This window comes from Triticum dicoccoides, chromosome 5B (assembly GCF_002162155.2).
Source record: "Triticum dicoccoides isolate Atlit2015 ecotype Zavitan chromosome 5B, WEW_v2.0, whole genome shotgun sequence".
NCBI classification, from domain to species: Eukaryota; Viridiplantae; Streptophyta; class Magnoliopsida; order Poales; family Poaceae; genus Triticum; species Triticum dicoccoides.
In genome coordinates, this window is record NC_041389.1 from 391993252 (window position 1) to 392009489 (window position 16238).

The window sequence follows — 16238 nt, forward strand, 5'->3', positions numbered from 1 at the left end:
CATCATCTAGATTTCCTAGCATAAGAATCGGCAGTGTGGCTCGTGCTTCGGTGGGTTCACCTAGTCCGTGTGCGTATGTTACTCCGGACCACTCCGGCCATGGCGGGCAGGCACAGGCAGACGCCGACGAACCAGCGGACACGAGGATTGCACCGATCGGTTGCTTGCTGCACCGAATAACAACCTATTGGACTCACTTGCAATGCCAACCTAGATGCCGGTCACCAACAGTTGACATACATGCCACACATCATCATCTAGTTCCTTTTTGTGCGTCATCCCATGGTTTGACCTGTTCCAAAGGGGCGCTCTGTGCCAAAGCATCCCGCCCACACACAACACATACCGTGATCTAGAAAATATATCATAAGCAAGTTAAGGAGTAGTAGAAGATTTGATGGAAGCAAGTTAAAGCAGGAAGGGCCGGAAATACATATACAATGCATAACTCACAGGACTTAATAGCATTCATATCACGTGAGGATGGCAAAAAATGGAAATTGCATGCACTAGATGGAGGTATCCGGTGCAATCTCTACTCCTAAAGGGGGAGTCTGTCGTCATGGTTGGTTCGTCTGTCGTTGGTTCGTTAGTTCGCCTCCCTTGCTTGTTCTGTTCCACCTCTCTATTCCCGTACGAAAAAGGAAACATCCTCAACTCCCGTTTCTGATTTCGCTCTAGCAAATCAGCGGTGGAGCCCTCACTCAAAGAAAAAAAACGCTCACCCCTTTTCAGACTCCCGAGCCCTCGCTCGCACGCCGCCGTCGTACCCATCCTGTTTGCACGCCGCCCCCGTCCTCCCGATCGGGAGCAACCGTTTCACAAGGAACCAATAGCCGACGATGCCGGATTCCATGGATGGAGGTTTCGAAGTCCAGGTCACGCCAAAACCCTCTTCTTCTGGGTTGTCGACGCACACTAGGGTGATAGTCAAACCCTAGCCAGGGCGAGACGTCGGATTCCTCTCCCTTCTTGCTCTAAGGCAGGGATGGAGCTACATGATGGCCAGGGTGGGCCGCGGCCCACTCTGGGATTTTGCATCGGCCTATAATCTATGCATTTCTAACTAGGCTAGAGAACAAAAAAAGGTCCGTCCTGAGAGTGTTTGGCAATATTTCGGTAAGGGAATAGAAGTTTGGAGCAGGGAGTTGTATTGAGATTAGACATGGGATAAGTCATTTATTCTAATTCTTTGTTTGGCGCGTGATAGGAGTTATGTATGGTTATCTAAGTATAAAATGTATCCCTTTATTTGGTTCATTGAAATTAACGACGGACTAGACAAGGAAAATGAACGTAGTTATAACGAAGGGTTAAGACGGACTCACTGAAACTATCCCCTTGCAAACTCCCACCCTCTCCCTTGCAGCTTCTACCGACGCCCTCGCACAGGAGCACAGGAGCGTCAGCCGCCTCGGCGGTCGCCGACCGGATCCGCCGTACCGCCTCTCCTTCCCGCTTGCCCGGCTCCAGCCGCGCCCCTCCCCCGGCCTCCTGCCCCCCCTGCCGGCCTGCCCTGCCCCGCCCCCCTGCAAAGCCGGTGGCAGCAATAGTACTCCCCGGCGGCAGCAAGCCATCAAGCGAACAGGAATGCAAGACCAACCCGATTTAATAAGGATCAAAATACCCCAATTTCAGATTTAGGGTTTGCTTTTTTGCACTATACTATCCAGTACATCAACAAATATATAATTTTGCACCTCATTTCTGCCTCAGTTAACTTTATTGATAGAAAGTAAATTTTATTTCAGAACTTTTAAAGAATGTAGAGGACCGGAGACATTGTTTCTCTTTTCCAGAAAGAAATTATGAAGATGATATAATTGATACCTTCATGGCAATGCAAAAACGTAGGACACAAACATAGTCTTTTTGAATTTCTCAAGTTATGTACTATTGTCCATGTAGTATGTACAATGTAGACTTCTTTATGCAAAACTGAGATTTAATTGAGAATTTTAATGGCTTCTAAGACCTTCTATGTGATATTGGTAATTAGTGAGAACATTTAGATGTCATTTTGCTTATCAATTTTTTTGGAGCGGACCACCCTATTGTCAAATGCTAGCTCCGCCACTGCCCTAAGGTGTTGTGCTGACTGCGAGATTGGGGATGCGTGCGGACAGACCTGCCACCGGCGCCAAGGGCATGCTATCCGCCGTGCTGCCGGGGGCGTGGCCATACACTGGAGCTACAGCCTCATGTCTGTTGTTTGGGCATGGGGCTTTCAAGTGAGTATGAAGTTCCTCCTCAGCCTTTGGTTCTTCAATCGATATAATTTTCATGTTGTTTTCCTGGGCCTTCCTGCTTGATCTTGTGTGTTCCTCCTCTGTACATCACTTAACCAATCACATCAGCCTATGAATATTTACTTAGCTCACTGGTATTCAGTAATATGAATGGGTCTGTTATATGGATTACAATTGCTACCATCTGTCTGTAGTTTTTACAAGTAGAATGTGGAACAATACTGAAGTTCAGTACTAGCTCCAAGGTGAGTAGTTGAATTACTGATAATGGAGGTAATTCAGTGGTGAGCATGGATTGGGGAGACGAACATTATGGAGGACAAGGAAGGATGATGATTTGAAGGTAAAAATAATCGACGATGCTATTTGATGTGCATAAGGATGCTAAAAGGATATTTATACCCCATTGCAGTGCACGCTGTGGAGCATGGCGGCGTTGGCTACTTGGCTTCCTGGTTCTCGGCCTTCATGGGGTGGCTAGACCACACCACATAGAAGACGAGGGTGATGTCGGTTAGGGGCCTGGGCAACGACGATTAGAATGGCCAGGTCGAAGTCGCAGGTGCGTGACGGCTGGAGAGGGCCGCAAGGTCCAGAGAGGGTGTGCACAGCGGATGTGTTCTACTTCCCATTGAGAGGATTCTGGTAGGTTTCTCTAATAGTAAAACTAACTAACAATTGTAGTTAACTGTACCGCAGCGGCGCACTTCTTATTCCTGGATTAAGCCTAGGCCTACTCTACGAATCATGTAGTATTGTTGTGAACTCATAAGTAAAACCATTCTCTATCCAATACAGAGTTGGCGTAGTATTGTTGTGAACTCATAAGTTTCTATTTTAATTTTTCTTTCACTTGATCTTCAGGTTTACAGGGTTAATGGATCCATGCTTCAATGAATTTATAGAAGTGCGTTCACTTATCTAGCTTTTTGTTCTCATTCTGTTTGAAATCCGTAGACATTTTCCAAAATTTTCTTGTCAATGCACAAGTTTCCTTATTTAGATAAAAAAGCATACGCCCGACTTTATAAATAAAGCCATAAGGCAGGTAGCAACAACATCACAGATAAGTATCAAACACACCCAAGCCCCAACGACGGGCGAGATGACAGAGGAGAAAGTCCAGTACATGGCTCCCTCGCCAGTACACAACACGCATGCCGAAAGAGAAAGGTCCAACTAAAACTAAAGCATCCGGCCCAAAAGAAGCAATTAAGCATCATGCTCTTGTCTGCATAACTGAGACGCCGTAGCCCGGATTTTGTAGATCAACATAGAGAGCGCCTCTTGGTCATCGACCTTAGTCAATGATTTCCACTGCTGCAGGAAAGCACACGATTTAAATAAGCAGTCAGCAGGTTTAGCCGAAAACACGTGCTCGATAGTAAATTTGTTCCTAGTCGTCCACAGGGACCAACATAAAGCTCCCAAGCCCACCCAAAAGATGCGCCTGGAGATGCCGGAAAGGTTGTATGCCAAGTTGCCCAACTTGGCAAGGGAGGCAGGGGCCCAAGAAACACGGAGCCAGTCCCGCACGCAACTTCAAATGAGCTTAGCCAGGTGACAATGAAAAAAAAAATGTGTTCCGTGTCTTCCACATCACCGCAAAGGGCACAGAACTGGGAGCCCGGTCCATTTCTCTTACGAATTTGATCAGCCGAGGGCAACCGGACTCGGAAAGCTTGCCACAAGAAGATTTTAATCTTAGGGGGAATACGGGCCTTCCAAATCTGGGAGAAACGATTAGTAGGCGTGCCACCAACAAGCTTAGAGTAAAGTGATCTAACAGAAAAGCGTCCAGAGGAAGATAGTGGCCAGAGCACCGAATCCTTGACCGTCGAGAGCGTAGGGAAGAGGGCAGTAAGACGTTGTCGATCTTTGAACTCTACATGCGACAGGGAGTGGCAGAAGGCCAGGATCCACCCCTGGGAAGCTAACTTCGCAATAGAAATATTTGGATCAGAGCAATAAGAGAAAATGGTAGGGAAGGTCACCGAGAGAGGTGAGTCTCCACACCACCAGTCTAGCCAAAACCTAATCAAGGAGCCGTCCCCAACAACAAACTTAACGAAAGATTGAAAAATTGGTCTAACTTTGACCAAAGACTTCCAAAACTGAGAACCACCACGCTGCAGAGCAAACATCGGGCTAGAGGACGGAAAATATTTAGCCTTAAGGATCGACAGCCAAAGGGGCTGATCCTCAGCACTCATAATCTTCCACCACCATTTAATCATCAGGCATTGGTTCATGATGGAAGTATTAAGAATCCCTAACCCCCCAAGGTTTTTGGTCCTACACATCAACTTCCATTTAACAAAACGGTATTTGTGGTGATTGTCCGCCGCATTCTAGTAAAATGCCCCACGGTGTTTATCAAAACCAACATGAATCCCAGCTGGCAAGAGATAGAATCCCATCAGGAACATGGGGAGGGAGGAAAGACAAGCATTAATCAAAGCCACTTTACCCACATTCGTGTTATATCTACCCCACTAGGGAAGGACCCTGTTGCCCACCTTTGTGACCACCGGGGCAAAATGTTTGGCATGAAGCACGTCCGGGGAAATTGGCAGGCCCAAGTATTTGAACGGAAAGGAGCCCAGCTTACAGTTGAGAAGGTGTGCTACTCGCACGGCTTCCGACTCATCCACACCAGTAACAACCACTTCACTTTTGGCAAAGTTAATCTTAAGCCCCGACATCGCCTCAAAGCATAATAAAATAAACTTGAGGTGAGCAAGGCAGGCATCATCCAGCTCAACCATAATAATAGTGTCGTCCGCGTATTGGAGGTGGGTCAGACCATGGGGAATAAGATTAGACCTAACAGGAGTAATGTGCCCGCAAGTAGCTGCCCTAGAGAGCAAGCGAGATAAGGCATCCGCAACGAAGTTGAACAGAATGGGCGAGGCAGGGTCGCCTTGCCGCAGGCCCCTACCATTGGCAAAGAACTTGCTAACCTGACCATTAACATTGATGGCAGTGTGGCCTCCCGAGACCAACTGCATAATTCTATGGACAAGGGGCCCCTCAAACCCTTTAGCCAATAAAACTCTACATAAAAAAGGCCAACTCACCGAATCATAGGCCTTCTCAAAGTCTACTTTAAGAATCACCGCTTTCGAATTGCGAATCTTAAGGTCATGAACGATTTCATGCAGGCAAAGAACCCCGTCTAGAATGAAACGACCCTCAATGAAAGCCGACTGAAAAGGGCTGATGGTACGGTGGGCAATGGGGGAGAGGCGAGTGGCTAACCCTTTTGCCAGAAACTTGGCGACGTTATTAATAAGGGCAATCGGCCTAAATTGCAAGATCGAGTCCGCGCCCTTGACTTTAGGTATAAGGGTAATGACAGCGTAGTTAAGGCGAGAAATATCCACCGTACCCAACTAGAACCCTTGGATAATTTTACAAATGAGAACCCGCAACTGCGGCCAGAATTTTTTAAAGAAGGGGATAGAAAAACCATCAGGACCAGAGGCAGCGTTCGGGTTAGCCGAGCTAATCACCTGCCAAATTTCCTCGTCAGATAAAGGGACCATCAGGCCCAACTTTTCGCCCGGAGAAATCCTAGAACCCTCATCCCTGAAACCAAAGCAGAGGTCAAGCCCAGGGTCCGGCTTAGAGCCGAGGAGATTGGAATAGAAGCCAACAATGTGATTCATAATGAGGGACTGGTCCAAGATTCTGACGTCGTCAATCAACAGAGTGTCAATGAAACATCTGCGATGTCTGCCATTAGCGATCGCAAAGAAATACGTCGTCATAGCATCCCCCCTTCAAGGTACAATTAAGGGCACCTCGTTGGCGCCAGTAAATTTCCGACTGTTGGTGTAGCAACATCAAAGCGTCTTCCAGGGAGTAACGAATAGCCCACTGAGAGGCGGAGAGACCAGACGTGTCAGCAGAGTAATCCAGATCCCGGAGTTGAGATTCAAGGGAGTCTTTGTCTCTACGAAGCTCATATGCCCTATTCCGAGACCACCCCCTTAAGAATTTACGAAGCTCATAAGACAGTTTGTGCCAATCATCCATGGGGCCAAAGGAGCGATGAGGAGAAGAAAGAAAATTAGAGATCTTTGAAACCATCATCTCAAAAAAAACCTCCACAACAAGCCAAGAAGCATCAAACTGGAAATGGGAGGGAGAAACGAGGGAAAGGATACCCGCATCCAGGACCAGGGGGACATGATCAGAGCCAACCGCAGGCCTAGCCTTAAGCAGCGCGCGGGGAAACAGCGAGTCCCACCGATCAGACACAAACACCCTATCCAGCACCGACCGGACAGGAGAGGATTGATGGTTAGACCAAGTGAACCGCACCCCCACCCTAGGGAGCTCATGAAGCGCGCAATTACTAATGAAATCATTAAAATCATTGGCAAGAGGCCAAGAGAAATTAGGACTGTTCTTGTCGGCCGGAGAGCGTAACAAATTGAAATCACCCCCAATTAAAAGAGGAATATTGCAGGCTTCAATCTTAATCCAAAGTTCATCCAAAAAAAGAGGTGCAAGCGTGTGATCCGCGGGGCCGTAAACCACCATAAATTCCCACAAAGTGTTCAGCTCACGATGATGAACCACACAGCTAGCCCAAAAAATGCCATGATCAAAAGCAATGAAGTCAATCATGTCCCGCTTGGACCCAATCAAGATGCCCCCAGAGTGACCCGAAGCAGGGAGAAAGTGCCAGTCAAACCTATCCATCCCAGCCAACGCAGAAAGTTCAGAAGGGGAAAAGGATTCCTTAAATGTTTCGACCAACCCTAAAATGTCAATATGTTCACCACAAACCAAGTCATGAATCTGGTCTCGGCACCCCCTAGCACCGAAACCACGAATATTCCAGAAGAGAGTTCTCATTTGAAGGAAAGGTTTTTAATACGAAGACTCGATCTGCACGGGGCCACATAAGGCTTAGAGCGCTTGGAATGATCGATCTTAACACGGGCAGGGGGAGCAGACGACTGGCCACAACCATTTGTCGCACCTACCACCTAGGGCTGGCCCTGAACCCCAGCAGGGCCAGCAACACTCGCGGCCTCCAAGGCCTTAGCAATAGCAGCCTGGGCTGCCGCATTGGCCCTAATGACAGAAAGAAGGTGAGAAGGAGAGCCCATCCCCGGTTTAGCAGCCACCCCAATATCAGACACGATCTACAGCAAATGATCATCTGATAATGCAGGTAAAATAAGGCGAACAGGAGAGGCAGGAGAGATGATTGGACAGACGAACCTGCAGGAGGAAGATCCCTGGCCGCAGAGCGTCGCTCCGCCCGCACCGCCACCGAAATGCCAGAGTCGCGCACACGGCAGCCCTTCCGCGCCGGAGAACACAGCACCAGGGAGCACCGGACCGGCGACGCCGGAACGGGGCCAGACCCCGAGGCAGAGCCCAGATCCTTCTCCGGACGACGAGCCAGACCCGCCGCCGAAAGCTTGGAGGTAGAAGAAGCCTGACTCTTAGCAGAAAATTTCCGGATCGACGACTTCTTCTTATTCTTAGTTGAGAGCTCGATGGAACGCAGGGGGGAGGCGGGAAGATCCTCGATCCCAGAGAAGGAAGGAGACTGCGGGCGAGTAGGCACATTGGAGCACACACCAGAGAAGGGGGCCCCTTAACAACAACAGCATCACGGGGAGCCAGGCCCTCTTTTTGAGGGTTAGGAGCTGGGGCATTGTCCTTGAGCAACTCACAATTATCAGGCTCCAGCTTATCCCATTCAAACTGAGTGAAGCGTGGATCCGAACCTCCACTTGGGTTTTGCCCCCCGGCCGAACCATCACCATGCATGTCATCTTGGTCAGAAGGCTTGGAAGGAGGAGGCGGAGGTGGAACATGGGGTTCAGCTAGGGGTGGGCACTTTGAAACCGAACACCGAAAAACCAAACCAAACCAAACCTTTTTAACCGATTTGTCGGTTTATTCGGTGTTCGGTTTTATGGTTCGGTGTGAAAGCCGACCACTGTACGGTGTTCGGTGTCGTGTTCGGTTTTGATCGCTAACAAACCGAATTCACCGAAGAAACCGATCTGTACGTATCCTGGTTAGTATGTTCCTTTTTTAGGGGAAGGTTAGTATGTTCCTGTAGTGCAAGCGCAAGTGCGCAACAGCTGGCAGACCAATTTGCGATCGGCCCAACCCAATGGTTGCTGCACAATTATTTTTCTCAAAAATCTACTCTGTAATGTAATGTATCGGTGCTGCCACATCTAGCCGGCCGACTGCTCAAAGGTACTTTGCTACTGGCCTCTCCAAGTTCTGGTGTCTCGATGCATTCTACAAAAAACTCTAATCTCTAATATAAGTAGTGCGTAAGGCCATGCTAATACGTATTACTATGCTAATGATTAGTTCTTCATTTATTCCATTGGAATATTTTACTATTCTTTTGCATGCACGGCTAGTGAAAAGCTAGTGAATCCTTCCACCAAGTGCATGTATGTGCGTTCATGGAACTAATTGTTTTGTGCATTTTGTACAAAATCCACCCCTTCTCATTAATCGTGACACTTTGACTGGTGGCTGCATGTAATTCGGTTTTTTGGTTAACCGAACAAACCGAACCGATATATTTCGGTTAATATGGTTCGGTGTCTGAATTTTGTGTACTAATTTCGGTGGCAATTTCTTCAAAACCGAAATTCAAGAAAACCGAATAAACCGAACCGTATTAACCATAAAAATCGAACGCCCAGCCCTAGGTTCAGCACCCTCAACCCGAACACGAAGTCGCACACCCTCAGGAGATGGGAAAACATCCACGGAACCATGAACACAGATAGGATCGATGCACCACACACTGAGACGAACCGGGCCAACCTTGCCCAGAGACTCCGAATCAACTTCCACAGGCTTGCCAATGAGATTACCAAAAGCCATCATGAACTCCACACAACGAAGCCCAACTGGCACGTCGTCAACTAACACCCAAGTCTTGTTGAGAGGGCCCACCACCTTTGCACCACAAGTAGCCGCTTTGACAGACACCACAAGCTGGTTTAGGGGAAGAGTAAAACTGGTGCACGAGGAGATCATCCTTAGACAGTCCTTGGAGGGGAAAACCACTGCGAATTCATACTCTGAAAGCTGGCGCACCTACCAGTCCCAGCCACCGTCGTCCCAGATTTTCAAACCATCCAGGAGGGTCTGCGGAGAGATCTTCTGACCACACACCATGATGATGGCCGCATTAGAGAGGGACAGCGCCGCCATCACCACAGGAACATTAGCATCCAAAGCGAAGAACGAGCATCCAGGCAAACCCAACCCAAACTATATGAAGGAGGGGCTCTTGGTACGATTACGGCAGTCCACAGTAAGATGACCATCGGAGCGGCAGATGAGGCAGAAGGGTGGGTTAGTGCATCTAGATTGGAAGTGTTTCAGGCGGTGGCAGGCAAAGCAAGTCAGGGTCGGAGAAGGGCCCGAGGCAACAGGATGCTGGCGGAGAGGGGGAGGTGGCGGCGGCAGGATGCCATCACCACGGACCGCAGAAGAGGCACCAGGAGCAGAGGGAGGAGCACGCTGGTCCCCGACCAACGAAGAGGAAGAGCCAGGCCCGAAGCGCGGCCCCGAGCGAGAGGCAGCGCCAGCTGCAAACGAGCGAGGAGGTGGCCGAGGCGGAGGGACCGGACCCCTGGCCGGAGCGGGGCGCAGCGCCGACGAGGATGAGCCACCACCAACGAAGCAGCAGCGGGCTCCCACAGATCCGGCCCCGACCCCGACACACCACCAGATCCAGGGAGCACCATCCCAGATCTGGCCACGGAGCGCTCCGGCCCCGCCTCCCAATCCTCCCGCTCGCGCGACAGCTCGCGCGCCGCCTGCTCATATTCGAGCTTCGACCACAGCTCCGCCTCATAGGCCAGATCGACACCATTGCCCGGCGAAACTTCACGGGCCCGCTTGCTACCCGAAAGGGCCTCAGAGGAGGAGCCCCTAGACTTGTCCATGGCGACCACTTCAACGAAGGAGAGGAGGAGAGGAGGTGGGGAAGAAGTGGATCTGGAGAAATGGCGGATAGGACGATGCGCCCTGCGGATATCAGCGGCGGAAGCCGGAAACCCTAGGAAGGGGGGAGAGGCACCGCGGCGCACCCATATATAGCTACAACAGGCCAGGCCAGAGTGGGCCGAATGGGCCGGAATGGGACAGCGGGCCAAGGGAGGGGACGGACGCGATGCAATGGCCACTACCAACTGCCCCGTGCCCACAGACGGGAGGGGAGGGAAAGAATCGAGAGAGGATAGAGCCGGGGGCCCGGGCGGCCCAGCCCGAGTCAATCCAGGCGCCACCAGGCCCAAGTGCCCACCAAGGCCCACCTTGACCACAGGGCAACCCGGATCTAGGGTTTGGCCACCATCCGCCCCCGCACACGCCGACGCGACCGCCGCCACCGGCGCCGGCCCCGGCCTGAGAGGAGGACAATCAGGACCAGCGACCGGTGACGCCACATCGTCCGGATCCAACACCACAGAGGAAGGAGGAGGACCGAGGAGACCACGATCCGGGGAAGGAGCCGGGCCCCGACCCGCCATGCATCGGCGCCGACCAATGCGCATCCACCCCGACGAACCAGAGGGCACCGACACCGGCTGGCCCCGACCGCCCGGAGCAAATTTCCAGGAGCCACTACTGGAATCTGGCACTTTGCCATCTGTCATGGCAGATGGCAAAGGCTTTGCCATCTGCCATGATGGCAAAGGCTGCAGGCTCTTTGCCGTCTGCCAACAGATGGCAAAGGCTGCATGCTTTGCCATCTGCCAGCACATGGCAAAGAGCTTTGCCATCTGCCGGCAGATGGCAAAGAGCCCAAATAGGCCAGCCCAAATTTTACATGTAGATGACACGTGGCCTCTTTGCCATCTGCCAGCTAATGGCAAAGCTCTTTGCCATCTGCTGGCAGATGGCAAAGTGACTATATTGCCCCATTTAATTTTATTTTTTCTTATATCAATTCATTTTCACCTTCCAATGAAATCAGAAAGCAATATCAGGGCATGAACAGATCTAAAGAACACAAACCACAAGCATAGACTCGGAGAAGACCAGGCACGACCACTGTGACGTCACTTCCCTTAATAATTATATCCTTACACTATACATGTTTCACAACTATAATTTGAACACCTGCTTGCCATAAATAAATATATGTTTACACTATACACAAGTGAATCATGTTGTGTCATTTACATGACGGGTAAATTAAATGAACATGTCTTGATTAGGTATGACATACTTTGGACAAGGAAGAGACCTGCAGATAAATAACACAATTAAACAAACAAGTACTGAAATATAAAGTGTTCCGCATTAAGCTTGCTAGTAAGGAAAATATCAGGAGATGGCTTGCTAGCTTTCACCTCTAGATCACCCCCATGGCAACTTGATACATAGCAAGAAAACATTCCCCAATGGTTACAAACCTTCGGTGCAAAATGACATTCATGTCTGAAGACATCACTAAGAAATATCAGGTTCTATATGAGTCTGCCTTATTAAAGAACAGAGAGCAATGAATACATTAAATCAAGGCCAAATGATACATTGCATGCATCAGCGAGCAGAAAAATAAATGGTGTCTAATATTATATTTTCCCCTTCCAATAGAGAGACTCCTATATGTTTTCCCCTTCCTGCCCTGTGTGTGTTTTCTTTGCGCGAAAGTTCCTGTTTCAGTCAGAGAGGTAGAACAATCAGAAAATGAGAAGGTCTTTCACTTCCTTACAGAATGAAATTTCTGTCTTGCAAGTTTACAAAGTCATCAAGTTAAGCACTTGCGATAAAATTACCTGACTCAGAAAGCTGATATCACTCATACAAAAAACATGTTATACAATATTGAGTTTTGACATAGCTGGCTGTTATACAAGTTATACAAGTTGACCCCAGCCTGTTAAAATTTATACATGCATATCAACCAGTGGAACTCCTCACTTGGGGGAGCTGGGGCAGGCCGGTGGGTACCTCATGGGATGTGGGGCAGGCCGTCCCCATGCTCTCTCTCTGCTGTTTATGTAGCAATTCGCCTTGTAGTCTGAAGCATACGAACTTGTATCAGCATCTATATGTTTATGTCCCTATCATCTTATATTTGGATAAAATTATTACTGAATAAAATAGCATCAAGAAAAAAACAAGAGGAACATATGATCAAAATGCGGTCTGTTAGTGTGCTAATATGCATCTTTGGTGGTACTTTTGCTAAAAACTGAGTGCCCAAATGAAAGTAAGTGCAACCAGGAGAAAGTAAAACAACCATACACTGCCTAAAAACATAGTACAAACTTCACTGACCCTGCTGAAGACGAAAACAAGAGGCTGGATGAAGAAGCTGCTCCACAGTACTCAAGGATCGTGGTGAGAGATGAAAACTTAGAGCTTCATGGAGAAATTGCATGTCTGAAGGTTGTAGATAGGGCTAGTCAATCAGTTCAGGTACAAAAAGGGCCCCAGACTGCAGCAAAATGAACTGAAAGGATATCTTCTGAACCTATAAAAGCTCCAGTTTCTCTAGCAAGGGGAAAATTCAGAGTTATACCTATTGAGTAGATTTCCAGGCCCGACAGTATGCAGTGTGCATGCGAACTCGACCTCTAAACAGAATACAATCCGTGCTGGCGGCTGATAGCTTTCCGATTGGAACACACAACACGGCTCCCTGCAAAAAGCAAAAAACACAATATGGCTTGGCTGATTGATTTTCATTGACTTGATTCCCGGGAGGATTACGTACGCTCAAGATGAGAAAGGCACACCTCCGTACGCCTGAATCAAGTGCATTGGTATACACTAGGCCGTTGCCACACATCCTGGAGATACAAGGCACGTCAACAACGCATCTATACGCGGCAACGTTGCAGACACATAGACGGTCAATCGCACGCACAATGTCTGTACCATATCAGCACATCCTGTACAATATAACTGCTATGACATCAAGTGCATCGGTACCATGACGCCACCGTAACACCGTTATCAACTTTGTATAATATAACTGCAGGTACTACTTCTGTGATTAAATTTTTGCATTCTAACATGTCTGAACAAGTTCCTTACAACTAATCTGGTATCATATGCATTATTATAGTAGAGTAAAACACTTATTTCTAATCAAAATTTGTAGATAAATCTTCTATTATATACTTAAGACAAAAGGCAAACAAGCCATCACGTTTATACACATATGCTCAAAGAATTACCATTGATTTTATTTAGAATGGTCGAGATTGAAAGATGAACAAAGATATGTACAGCACCTATTCGGTACAATAAATTGTTGACACGTATAAAGAGATCTATCATGAAAAAAAAACAGTCTTTGGCACGTGAAAAGAGTTTATCATAGGCAGGTATGCGATAATCTATCATAGAAGGGAACCCAAGGAACTCTATGCTTGGCTAGGAAAAAGGCCAATCCGGTTCAACTTCAGAAAAGAATAGAAGTCCGGTTGCAAGACTGCTGCTTCTTTGCTGGAATTTAAGCCGATGCAAGCCGATGCAAAAGCTAGAGAAAGTCACGTACAAATAAAAAGGCAAGGTCCTACTATGACATCTACTATCCAAGCAGACACAAAAAAGAACAGAAAAACATACGATGCAAGCCTATTAAATCGGAACGTGCACACGGTCAGCCCAACATGTTGTAGATTCTTAAAAAGAAAAACATGTTGTACAGGGACACAATTGTTTTATCTTGGAGTTGGTACATGGGCACAAATTAATAACGGCTCGAGAGGCTATGGTATTTTTTTTATGGAGGCTATAGGCTAGCTCTACGCATGTTGTAACACAAACAGGAATTCACGGTGGGCAAATCAGTGCTGATGTCACCTGTCAAATCTTACGTGCAAATATCATAGATAATACCAGCAGCCTAATTGATCAAATCTTGCATGCAATCAGCGTTTCAGTGGCACTCAAGAAGTGGGCGATGCATTTATTTGCTTATCCTTACAAACTCCATAAAAAATCCATACGAGTTAGAAAGTGAATGGCAAATGAGATGGTTGCCCTGAAACTAAATGAAATGATAAACTAAAAGACAATAGCAAGTTTGTTTTTTGTATGAAATCAATAACAAAACTTGCAATCACTTTATATAAAATTGTTGGTTTGATTTATAGAAAATCAGAATTAATAATGAAACAATATCAAAAACTATTTTGTGCAGTGATACAATGCCCCTAAATCACTAAATGCAGACTAACCTTTATATATGCACCATCTTATTTTCTGAACAAATACTTCGCATCTCTGCAGATATGGATATGAAGAATCAAAATTAGTAGGTAATTTGACATTCTTCTTTCCTGCAAAATCTAAAAGAGTCAAGTAAAAATATCTAAAAGAGTCCATAATTAACTAAATTTTGGAAATTGCCGATCAAGAGTTAATACATGAAACCAATCCTAAAATTCGAATAAAAATAAAATCACTTTGAATGTGCTAGGCATACATAAAAATCTTCTATTAGGTGACGATGACATAGTAAAGAGGAATCAATGAATCACTTTGAATGTGCTAGGCATGTTTAACGAGTGAATTGCGTCAAGTCTCAACATTGCTCATGGTCATACCTAATAAAGAGGAATCAATGAATTAGATTTGGGGGCTTATAGGCAATTGCTCATGGTAGTAAAGAGGAATCAATGAATTAGATTTGGATTCACAGCCGTACCTAATAAACCAGCAAGTCTCAGCATTGCTCATGGTCCTTCAATTTCTCACTGCCCCTTCTATTTGGCTCGTCAATCCTTCACTACCCTGCAGCAAGACCTAGGAGAGCCAGAAGGGAGATTTAGAGTTGGAGGCGAGTCAAATCGAGAGTTCGACCACAAGAGAAAGAATATGGTTACCTGGCCGGCGTTCGGGGAGGCGAGCTCCGCCTCCCACTTGAGCGCCCGGCCCCCGCCGCGCGGCTTCTCCTCCGCCGTCCACTTGACCTTCCGGCCGCCGGGCTCCGTGGCCGCGTAGGTGTACATGCGGCGCGGTCGGTGAGGTCGTGCAGGAGGAAGGCGTGCGGGGAGGGGATGGGGGGCGGGGCGAAGAAGGGGTCGGCGGGGAGGTAGAGTTCGAGGAGGTCGGGGTGGTGGGGAAAGGCGAACGGGGATGGGGATGGGGGTGGGAGGAAGGGGCAGGAGGCGGAGAGGGAGGAGGTAGGTGGTGGTGCGTGGATGAGATGCCAACGTTTTTTTTTACTTGGATGGGTGGGGAGAGAGGGAGGGGATAACCCCACGGTATTTTTTTATCTGGAAAAAACTGGCAAAGAATCTTTGCCGTCTGCTGGCAGATGGCAAAGAGGTGGGGCTGATACGCCGTTACACACTTGACGGCCACATGATTTGCCAACCTCTTTGCCATCTGCTGGCAGATGGCAAAGATTATTTGCCATCCATTAGCAGATGGCAAAGAATTGGCTGATGGCAACCATGTTTTTTGCCGTCTGTCAGTTCTTTGTCATCTGTTTTTTATAAGCAGATGGCAAAGACGTTCTTTGCCATCTGCCAGCAGATGGCAAAGAGTTGGCTGATGGTAAATTCCCAGTTTTCAGTAGTGAGCGGCCCGATGCAGGCATGGACGGCACCACCAACACCACCACCGACGGAGCGCACTCCTCCGAATCAGAGGCCGACTCCTCCATGTCGCCCAACGCACAGAAACGCAAGCCGGGGAAGGACGCCGACGCAGAGGGGGCCAGCGCCAGAGCCGACGCGCACCCGGAGCAAGGAGAGCCGACCCGCCCCGCAGACAGCGGGAGGGGCGGCGGGGGGGAGGGAAGGGCGGGGGAGCCATGGGAAGCGGCGAGGGCAGGGAAGGAGGGAGACGGGGCGCAAGGGGACGAAGGGAGAGGAGGGAGAGGAGAGACTGCCATCTCATAGTAGTTTCATCCATACAAGTTCTGACAAGTTTCCTTATTTAGCATGTGAAATTCCTTATTCAACAATGATTTTCAGGCCAAATCAGATGATGCAGGTTTTT

At 48.2% G+C, this 16238-nt stretch overlaps 1 long non-coding RNA gene across 15 annotated transcripts; it reads right to left on the reverse strand.

Annotated features, from left to right (window-relative positions):
* Positions 1-11373: 11373 nt before the first annotated feature.
* Positions 11374-15373, reverse strand: LOC119309364. 15 transcript variants are annotated; one of them, XR_005150492.1, is made up of 10 exons: positions 15116-15373; positions 14938-15035; positions 14771-14836; positions 14468-14513; positions 13016-13069; positions 12799-12918; positions 12555-12659; positions 12225-12294; positions 11621-11927; positions 11374-11514 (listed from the first exon to the last, which is right to left on the reverse strand). It is a non-coding gene; the product is annotated as an uncharacterized LOC119309364 (long non-coding RNA). The 15 variants fall into 15 exon arrangements; XR_005150486.1 differs by having other exon boundaries at positions 13016-13171; XR_005150491.1 differs by having other exon boundaries at positions 14716-14836.
* Between the last annotated feature and the right edge of the window lie 865 nt (positions 15374-16238).